Source organism: Pteropus alecto, unplaced genomic scaffold (genome assembly GCF_000325575.1).
Source record: "Pteropus alecto unplaced genomic scaffold, ASM32557v1 scaffold270, whole genome shotgun sequence".
Taxonomy (NCBI): domain Eukaryota; kingdom Metazoa; phylum Chordata; class Mammalia; order Chiroptera; family Pteropodidae; genus Pteropus; species Pteropus alecto.
In genome coordinates this window covers 7,780,813-7,790,483 of record NW_006430735.1, presented here as the reverse complement: position 1 = coordinate 7,790,483, position 9,671 = coordinate 7,780,813, and positions in this window count along the sequence as shown.

The following is a 9,671-nucleotide window of genomic DNA, read 5'->3' as shown; positions in this document are numbered from 1 at the left end:
GATCACCGATATTTGAATTAGAATATTTTACACTGCTTTTCTAATGCCTAATTGTTATAATCCTAACAACTCACATGCCAACGCATTGAATAATACCTTTAAAAACTTGTTAAAAAGGATGAGTTTTAAATAGTACTTAGGGGAGAGTGGCCACTGCCCCTTGGAAAAATTATAGAAATAATTATTTAAACACCTTTGTTAAATTTTACTAAACTTTTAACTGATTATTGTAGTAACTGAAACTGATTATTGAGTATCAGTCACTACATCACTTTTTAGCTAAGATTTATAAATCCTAAAATGTTTTGGCTTCCAGACTCTAGCAATTTGTACACTTTACTGGACTTCAAATCTGACAACTGATGCAATACTTTGTGGAATCTGAGACCCTCATACATATATTCCTCAAAAAATATATCTAATAGTATTTATGAGGCCAAGGCCTTGTACATTTTTTCACCAGAGCCAACTTATTTTGCTTAGGTTCTGGCAAAGACGCCCTAATCAAAGCCAGGCATCTGTGTGCTTCCTTGAAAAACCCCGTTTCAGCAAGAACTCTAAATCAGTTTAGCAAGACCACCCCTCTACCCCCATATCTGATTACTCTGGATATACGCAGGTTCCGCATCCTCCATCTTCCTTCAGGTGATGTCTGAACCCTCCGGACTTTCTTCAGCAAGAATCTGGTTAGGTTGGCTTAGCCAGAATCTCCTCCCTACCCTCAATCCCCTTACTCCTCATGTTTCCTTAGTCATTTTCCCTCCCCCGATCCCCCTCCCCCCACCCCTATTCCCGCCTCTCCACCCTGTTCCTTGGCTAAAATTTCCAATTGCCCAGTCTGTATTTGGCGTCCAGCCCAATCTCTCTCCTCCACTGCAAAGTTCCGGTACAGTTGTCCGTAATCCTATCTTGATGATACTGAATGAAGTCTGCCTAACCATCTTTAACAAGTACCACAAATAATTTTTTCTTTAACACACGCTGTATCCAAGGAAGCCTAGAATAAAATTCAGAGGACTTAACCTAAGTCTATTTTAAACTATACTTCAAATTCATGTCCTATAAAAAATAGTTCTCGAATTTCAAATACAGTATATTCTTCATAGGATGCAATTTTTGATAAAGTCCCATACTTCATAAAGTTATTGCTGAATTTCCTAAAAAGTGCAACATTTTGACCTTTTTTTTGTGGTATAGTGAAAGGGGAATTTCCCGTCCCTCCCCCCACTCCCCATCTTAGCCCTTTTTAGGAATCGTTTTTAGGAATCTTCCTTGAGCTTCCTCCTGACCTTGAGCCTTATTTTTTTTTCTCCCAATGCCTGAGGACTGGACCAACACTTGGTAAGAATTTGGCTCTGGGGAGTGCTATGCTGAGTGACAAATGGATGAGGATGAAGGTTTTATTGAAGCACCTGAATCACATTTAATTTTCCGTGTTCCTTTATTTGTGCCTTAGCCCTCAGGACATTGAATTTTGGGGGCTCCAGTTGGGTCGTTTGTACTTCAGGCTTTTACTAATAAACAGTCTGCTTTTCCCGTTAGGTTAACGTCTTCATTTATATTAAGGGCGACTTACGCCTAGCTGCTTTAGATAGCATTTTTCTAAACCTCCTGAACAAATTTTCCCTTTGAGCTCTGGCATTGCTTCAGCGGCCTCTGGTGACCTCCTGGCTTGGCAACCGGGGCCCCACTCCGCAGGAATCAAGCTTGATCCAGTGTGGCGTTGCGCGCTACCGCCTTGCCAGACCCTCTCTCCCGCTTGCCCTCCCACTACCCTGGATCCAGCTTCCACACTGCTGTCTCAGCCGTCTGCGACAGCGACACCACCTCCTCCCCTACCGCGGCTCCCCCACGAGCTCGCTGCGCCAGACAGCGGGTAACCGCCGCCTCCTCTGGGGCATCCCGGCTCCATTGGCCTAGCGCGCTCCAGACACCTGCCTCTCACTGGTCACCGCTGCTGCCCCTCACCCCGCGGCCCCCTCGGCAATTGGCCCCAGGCCGCCCTTCGTCATCCTCGGCCTCTTGTCGAGTCCCGCCTCCGTCGCCGGGTCATTTAAGTTTATCACAAATAAATAAATAAAAGAGGAAATAGAAATGCGTAGAAAGTAAAAGCAGTCGGGAGGGGACAGGGGCGTGGAGGTAAAAAAGGGAGGAGCGGAGGAATAGACAACCAAACATGATCGCAGCTGTATTGACCAATCACAGCTCACTCCAGTTCGGTCTGACGGGCTCTCTCAACCAATAGCCTTTCACCTCTCGGATCACTGAGCAACGAGAAACGACTGACCTCTCCAGACTGGGTGAAGGTGCGGCAAATGGGGGGGAGTGGGAAGACTGTTAACCAATCGCCTGTTAGCAATTCTCTGAGCGAAGTTTCCGCTCCCCAATAGGTGTTTGAGATAGCGGATTGGGCCTCTTCTAGTCCAATTGAAGGAGGTAGAGATGAGGAAAGAGGAAGGTGGGGGCGGAGACAGGGGAGGGGAGAAGGAAGAGTGCATTTTGTTTATGGGCGGCAACCTCACGAGGAGCGTCCCAATCTTATAGGCTCACTGAAGCTAAGAATGGCATAAGAGCAACCCAATAGTGGGGAAAGATAGAAGGTTCGCGGCGTGAGGCGCCCAATGTGGACCTTCTGCCGAAGAAGTAAGGGCGGGGGAAGTTTAGGAGTTGAGGAAAGAAGATTAAAGAGCGCGAGGAGGTAACGCCAAAAACTCTAATTTGTCGTAGGGCGGACGGGCGGGAGGGGCGTGTGCGTGCCGAGAGGGATGAGGCGTCCGCGAGGCGCTCGAAGTGGGGGGCGGCGGGCCGGGAAAGGAGGGGAGCGGCGTGAGCTTGGGGAAGCGAGTTTGAGTGGCGAGCCCGCGGGCTGTCGGCCGGCCGAGCGCGCGCCCCTGCGCCCCGCCCCACTCGCGCCTCCTCTCTCCGGGCGCCCCTCCTCGCGCCCGGCGGCGGCTACGTCCTCACCCGACCTGGCGGGGAGGGAGCGTGGTAGGGTCTCGGGTCCCAGTGGCGGGCGGGGCGTCCTGCAGCTGGAAACGTGTCTTCTGCCTACTTCTCTCTACTCCCTGCGCCTGGAGCTGCCGCTTCCAAGAAGAGGAGCTGAGGGGGACTAGCCTGGGCTCACGAGCTGCTAGAGGCGCCCGCTTGTCTTCCGCCCCCCCCCTCCTTGTTTGGCCCTCCCCCGCTTGCCTTGGCTCTCGCGGTGTCTGGAGTGTCTTCAGAGAACTGGCGGGGGGGCGGGAGGTGTCCTAGCCCCAGAGCCGCTGGACGCTCCCCCCAGACCTCGGAGTTACCGGCCCCGCCTGCTTTGCTGCTGCGACTAGAGAGGAGGGTCTTGGGAAAGGAAGACACCGTTCTCTCCTCCTTTGGGCCCCTTTGGAAACATTAAAAAATGTTTACGCTTTTCAGTAGCTCAGATAAAACGGTTGGAAGTTTTTGAAATTTTAAAAGAATTGCACTCTCTTATGTTGTTTAATGCACTACTATCTGTTTGGCTTTCTGGTCCTCTCCCACCACCCACCCCACGCCCCCTCTCCCGAAGCTGTTATCTTTTCTAAGGATGCTGAAGAGGCAGGAGGCAAGGATTTTTCTAAAAGTTCTATTGATAAACACACTTGCACAAACATATGCTAGGCGCACACACAAACTATAAACATTAGCTAAAAACACAATATGGCGTGCAGCTACATTTTCCAGTGCTGTTATCCGCTGATCTAACACTGAACCCAGTTGAATGGGGTCAGTAGCAGGATGGTAGTTCAATAAAAATCTGAATGAAACAAGGTAATTTGGTAGCTTGTGGGTTACTGTCCTCAATCAGCGTTGGCTCAAGCTAAGTTGATCCTGTTAACTTTCTAGACATGTGAAAATTGTATTCATTACTTATTAAAAATACCAAAATTGATGAAGTGAGAGTTTTCTCAGCGTGGTCACGTGTAAATTTCAGCTAATAAAATTAGCAGAGGCACTCATCGTCTAGTTTTCAAGTGAACTCAAATCTAAAGTTACTGTAGTAACTTGTTGCTTTTGGAAATTTAGAAACAAATTATAACGACCATTTTGTAAAATTCTATCCTGTAAATACTAAATTTAAATGGTAATAAATTATTAACAAGTTCATAAATGGTTTAGTTTCCTACCTATTGCTCCTAATTCCAAATACCTTTTGTTATCACCTGAGAATAATTAAGATATATCCTCCCTCCCTCCCCTGACCCCACACGTGTAAATTTGACCAGTGCTGATTTGGCTGGATTTATGCTTTACAACTAGGTGTTTCTGTATTTCTAGGAGAGGAACAACAACAACAAATAACAATTACATTAATTTTTCATATCTTTGTTTTCTCTTTGTCATTCATATTTAGAATATATGAAAGTTGTCTGTGCACGTATAATGTATGGTATCACCATGCCCTCTTGGAAATAGTATTTTCTCAATGTTTTTAGAACTGACCCAGAATTGCTGATGTTACTCATTGTTCAGTGCTCAACGTTGTTTCAGTTCTAAAATTGGGGTTGTGAGTTCCATTGAGCTCAGTTTTGGAGGACTTTAGGCTTGAGAATACACTGAGCTCAAATAAACTGATGAGAAGAAGAAAAGTGAGTTTTCTAGAAATTTATTAGCTACTTAGTATAGCAGTTGGATATTTGGTTTTGTGATTTCAGATCTCAAAAATTATTCAGATCTCACAGGCCTTTCGTATATGAAGATCAGGTGACAAGTTAACTGGCTACTAGCCTCCAAAGTAATACACCCTTTCATGGTGAAGTCCTACTTTCAACAGGTTAGAGAAAGAAGTTTAAGACTAACAATTGTCAGATTTTACCCGTTTCCAGGAAAAAGTCTTTATGTTTACCTGTGTGGTCCAGTTAAGATGCCAGTATTTTAAGATTATTACTGCACCGAGAAGATACAAGTATAATTTGTGTGTACACTGACTAGCTACTGAAAGACAATATGAATTTAAGAGGAATACTAAAGGAAAGAAAAATTTCTTGTGAGGGTTATAATTTGGGGTCTGTGTGTATGTTTAGAACTACTAGTTGTTGATGTGTTCCCCGTTTCCTATGTAGTTAGTTCAGAAAGTTTTTGAGGCCCATATTCAACTACTCTTGCTGTCAAATTAATACAATTTGACTGCTTGGCTTAGGAATAAAATCCAAGGAAAAAGCCACTTTAAATGAATTGTTTTTATCTCGGTAGTAAAAGTCTTCAGAAGACTTTCTAACCAAATTGGGCTTCCTAGAAAAAAGGCTACGCTAGACTGAATAATTAGGTCTTTTTAGAAGGGCAACAAAAGATATAACTAAATTCTTGTAAAGGATCTAATATTTATAAATGAATTAAAAATTATTCCAAATATTTTATAATGAGTGGTGAGGAGAGACTTTTAAAAAACATTTGGAATACTAAAGTGGAGCTTGATGGGCTCTGTAGTTTCGGAAATAATCACTTTTTTCTGAAATGGATGTTTAAATTAAAGAACTTTTTCTAGACATTGTTTTGTAGACACTTGGGAGCTAACACTGAACAAGAGATAAAATTACCTGCCCTAGTAGAACTTACATTCTAATGTCACATACACCTTGTGTGATTCAGGTTGTTAGGAGAAGAGATTTTTGGATGAAACTTTAAAACCTAGCTGTTTTCTATTTTAGGGATATATTTTGAAAGAACTTACAGAATTTGAGGGGCAAAGAGATGTTTACCAATTGCCAGTAATAAGAAAGAACTTACTTTATTTCTTTTACTCTTTGTTATTGCCATGAAACATTCTATACATGAGTTTTGTTTTGTTTTTTAATAGAATAGGGGTTTTATTTTTTTCATCATTTTAAGCATGCCTGTAAAATAAATAAAATCTTACTTTATATTAAAACAATCTCCTTTAATTTACTGTAAAATTCTCATGGAGCTTTGGTTAGCAAATTGTGGTAAAACATAAGCTAGAATATCTTAATTTCTTTTAGTTAGAATTTGATGGAAGAATAGGTTTGAAAATCAAGTGCCTAAATCTTTTTCAGTTGTAGTTTTATCAAGATGGAAATTCGTTGTAATTAATTTATAGGTGACATTAAAGGGAGAAAAAAAGAGAGGCCTGCAAAAAATGCTTTGTTATTTAAACCTTTCTTTCAAACTACAAAAGCATTTGATTGGCACTTCTCTGATTTAATAGACCATTTGTAATTCAAGAAGAACATTACAGAAGATTTTAGCATTACTTTAAATCTAATCATTTAGTCTGTAGGTGTAAAAATCCTAGGTTTCTAACAGAAGGAAACTTGGTGCCTGGTTAAGGGAGTGTATTATTTAACGCTGAGTTTGTTTCTTCAAGTAGTGGGTGTCTCACCTTTCCAAAACCTAGTTCACAGTTCTCAAATAACAAGTTCTGATTTTCGTTATTTTTCTTTGTCACGTTGAGTCTTATTTTGCTAGCCAAATATGAGTTCAGTTCTTAAGTAGGATAACTTTTTTTACACAATCCCTGCGCTTCCACTCTTCCTGTCCCCTGCTGTGAAGGGCTTGTATTTCTATACCTACCGTTAGATCTCTATTTATGCTAATTTGTAGCATAATCACCTCTTCCAGGAAAGGTTCATATTAATGCACTTTAGAAAGCATGAAGGTTGCCTCTGGCTATTTGTATACAGTACTGCCAGCATCTGAAAGCTATAAATAGTAAGGTTTAGGGAGAAAAGCAGAGGCTATAACTAGTGGAATATATTGTTTTAGCTGAAATCTTTTTAAAGAGCAAATTGGAAGAATGATAGAATGTTAAAAACTAAGAACTTTTCCTAATTCTAGTGAAGATGAGGATGATTGATCTATGTGTGTTTATGTGCCTGCAAGTGTATATTTATATGTGAGCAGTTTTTGAACGAAGACGTATTTCAGTACTCGATAAATATAATCCCAGTCCTGCCTCGTGGTCCTTGACATGGAAGGCTTTCAAAGTTCCCAGGTGATTTTGTTTAACTTACTTTGTTACCATAACATTAGTCTGAGCAACATAGAAACATAATCCAATTAAATCTTTTTAAATTTTATAATATTTGATTCAAAGATATTTTGGAAGTTTTTTTAAAAAGCATGATTACCAAGCAGCCCATAAAACGAATGAATTCTAAAGTGAAGAGTTCTTAGAACCTTGGATCCATGACAGTTCGGTGTTTCAAAAAGAAGTATTCATAGGGCAAAAAAAATCGACATCTGTCAAATTTTTATAGTAATAAAATAAGCACGACTAATTCTATTAATATTCATATTTTTAAGGTAAGTGTAGTATGTGTACAGTGCATTTTAAGTCAAAATTTGGGGTGTTTATTGGCTAGACACAGTCATTTCTTTGCCAGAGATACTAGGCTGTGTGAGGGCTAACCATCTGTCAAGTGATAGAGACAAAGAAAGGTTTAATATCCTAGTCTAAAATTTCCACAAACTTGTTTTGAATTGTATTGTCATTTTGTTTTGGCCTTTATACTTTGTGTTGAATATGCACTGGGTCAGTCACCCTACTTTGTTTTATGAACAAACTTCAAGGTCTGGATAAGGTTATTGTCTCAGCTGATGTGATCTAGAGGCAAGATAAAATATGTTTTGATTTTGCTTTTATGTAATGATCAAAAACTCACAAGCGGGCCACCCACTAGCAGTTACACAGATGACTTGAAGCACACTTATTTTTACCCATTCCGAATTTCTATGTCTTAATTCTTTTGCTTTATATATTCAAGCCTAGTATCTAAAACCCATTCCTGAGCTGTTTGGAGGGTGGGGGGAAAGTAGCAACAGAAATCCAGATTGCCTGTTTTAGGTACAATATGGTGTGATGTGAAATTGAAACAGCAGATTGGTGAGAAACTTTAGTTTCAAACAAATATAAACTAGTTTGTTCAGTTAAGTCATACACAAAACAGTAGTCTCTATTGACAGGGCAACTTCTTTTTCCAGTAATTTCCACATCATGAGGTCACTGTGGTTCTTTGGGCCAGTAGTCTATTTCCAATGCATCATACGGAAAAGAAGCCCTAATGTTGCTGATTGTAATGATATACTTAGATATGGCAGGCTGAGAAATTATTTATAGCAGTGCTAATTATATCAATAAAAATAGCAATATTAATGCTGCGAGTGTCAAAATCCATTCCTGACAGTATGAGGTAAACATAACTATAGTCAAACAAAGCAGCCAGTCTGTCTCTACTGTCAGCTCATGAATATGCACTTCAGGAAAAATATACACACAGCTTAGAGAATTGGGTGTACTGATTTAATCTTTTTCAATTACTTTCAACTTTTTAAAAATTTTTTTATTTCTGTTTCACACAATATTAAAATGGCTTAGATTTTAATTTTGAAATTCTCAGTACCTATTTTCTTACTGTTACTAGGAAGTTATTAGAGACATTTATAGTTAAGTGCTCTAACAATTAAAAAAAAAAAAAAATACGAAACAGCAAAAAACACTACTGCCCGCACTCCCAATCCAATAAATCTCTGGCTTCTTTTAAACATTAAAAAAATCCTATTCCATGCTTTTGATTTAAGGAAAAACATAAATTTCCTTTGTTTTTATTACTTCTAGTCAGCTTTTAGAACTTTATGGTATTTTAAACTTACTTCCTTAGGAATATAAAATCAGGTAAGTAGAAGTCATTAAATTCAAAGGTTTTGAACTTGAAAGGACAACATCTAACTTTTCATACAATCCCTCATATATTAGATTTTATTCTTTATTTCATGTTGTCAAAAGTCTCATGTAGAGTTTGGAGAGATTATTCTAGGCCTGGTGCTGCCACTTACTAGTTGTATGATCTTGGTCATGTTATATAATCTATTGGGATCTCTCTCTTAGCTTCATCTTCAGGGTCCCTTTCAGCTCTAATAGAACAATGTTTCTTTCAACAATTGAATATTTTAGCTTCAGATAATATTACTGGAAGTGATGTTTAGGGCAGCAGGAAAAGAGAATATGTAAAATATTTGATTTGCTTTTTACTTTTAGTCCTTGATAAAAGTTTCATTTTAATACTTACAGATGTCATAGTAGTATGAGTATAGATAGATAATATTAAGTGCTTATAATCTTTTATAATTGGTAATTATAATAAATTTTTTCATTTACATAAGTTTTTCACCAACTCAGCTTCACTCATGAAGGTATATTGCTAATAGAATTTATAAACAAGATTCATGCATTTCACTCCACATAAAGTTGCTTAACTAGGGAAGGCAGGTAAACTTTGTTTCCGTGCCTAAGCAAAAAATAAATATACTTTGAGTAATGAGCCATCTCCATATAGATCTTATAAAATTGGTAATTTTTAACTATCATATTTGATTTTTGATTCTATATTATACCCATCCAGGGATAGATTTACATAAGAGGGATGATAAGGTAGAGAAAAAAAGTTGACTGTTTGGATGAAGAATAAGGGGAAGAAAAGTATTAGAAAAGACTTTACAAATACTTCACTGCCATAAATAGAAACAAACAACTGCACACAATTTGTATTTACCTACTTGATAGATCTTTATTTAAATAGAACCTCAAGGTTTTCATTTAAAATTGAAAATTCACTCTCAGTTTCTTTTTAATTAACTCATTCCTTTTGCTGATATGAATACTAGTGAGAAGCTCAACCCATCAAATACTACATATTCACAAA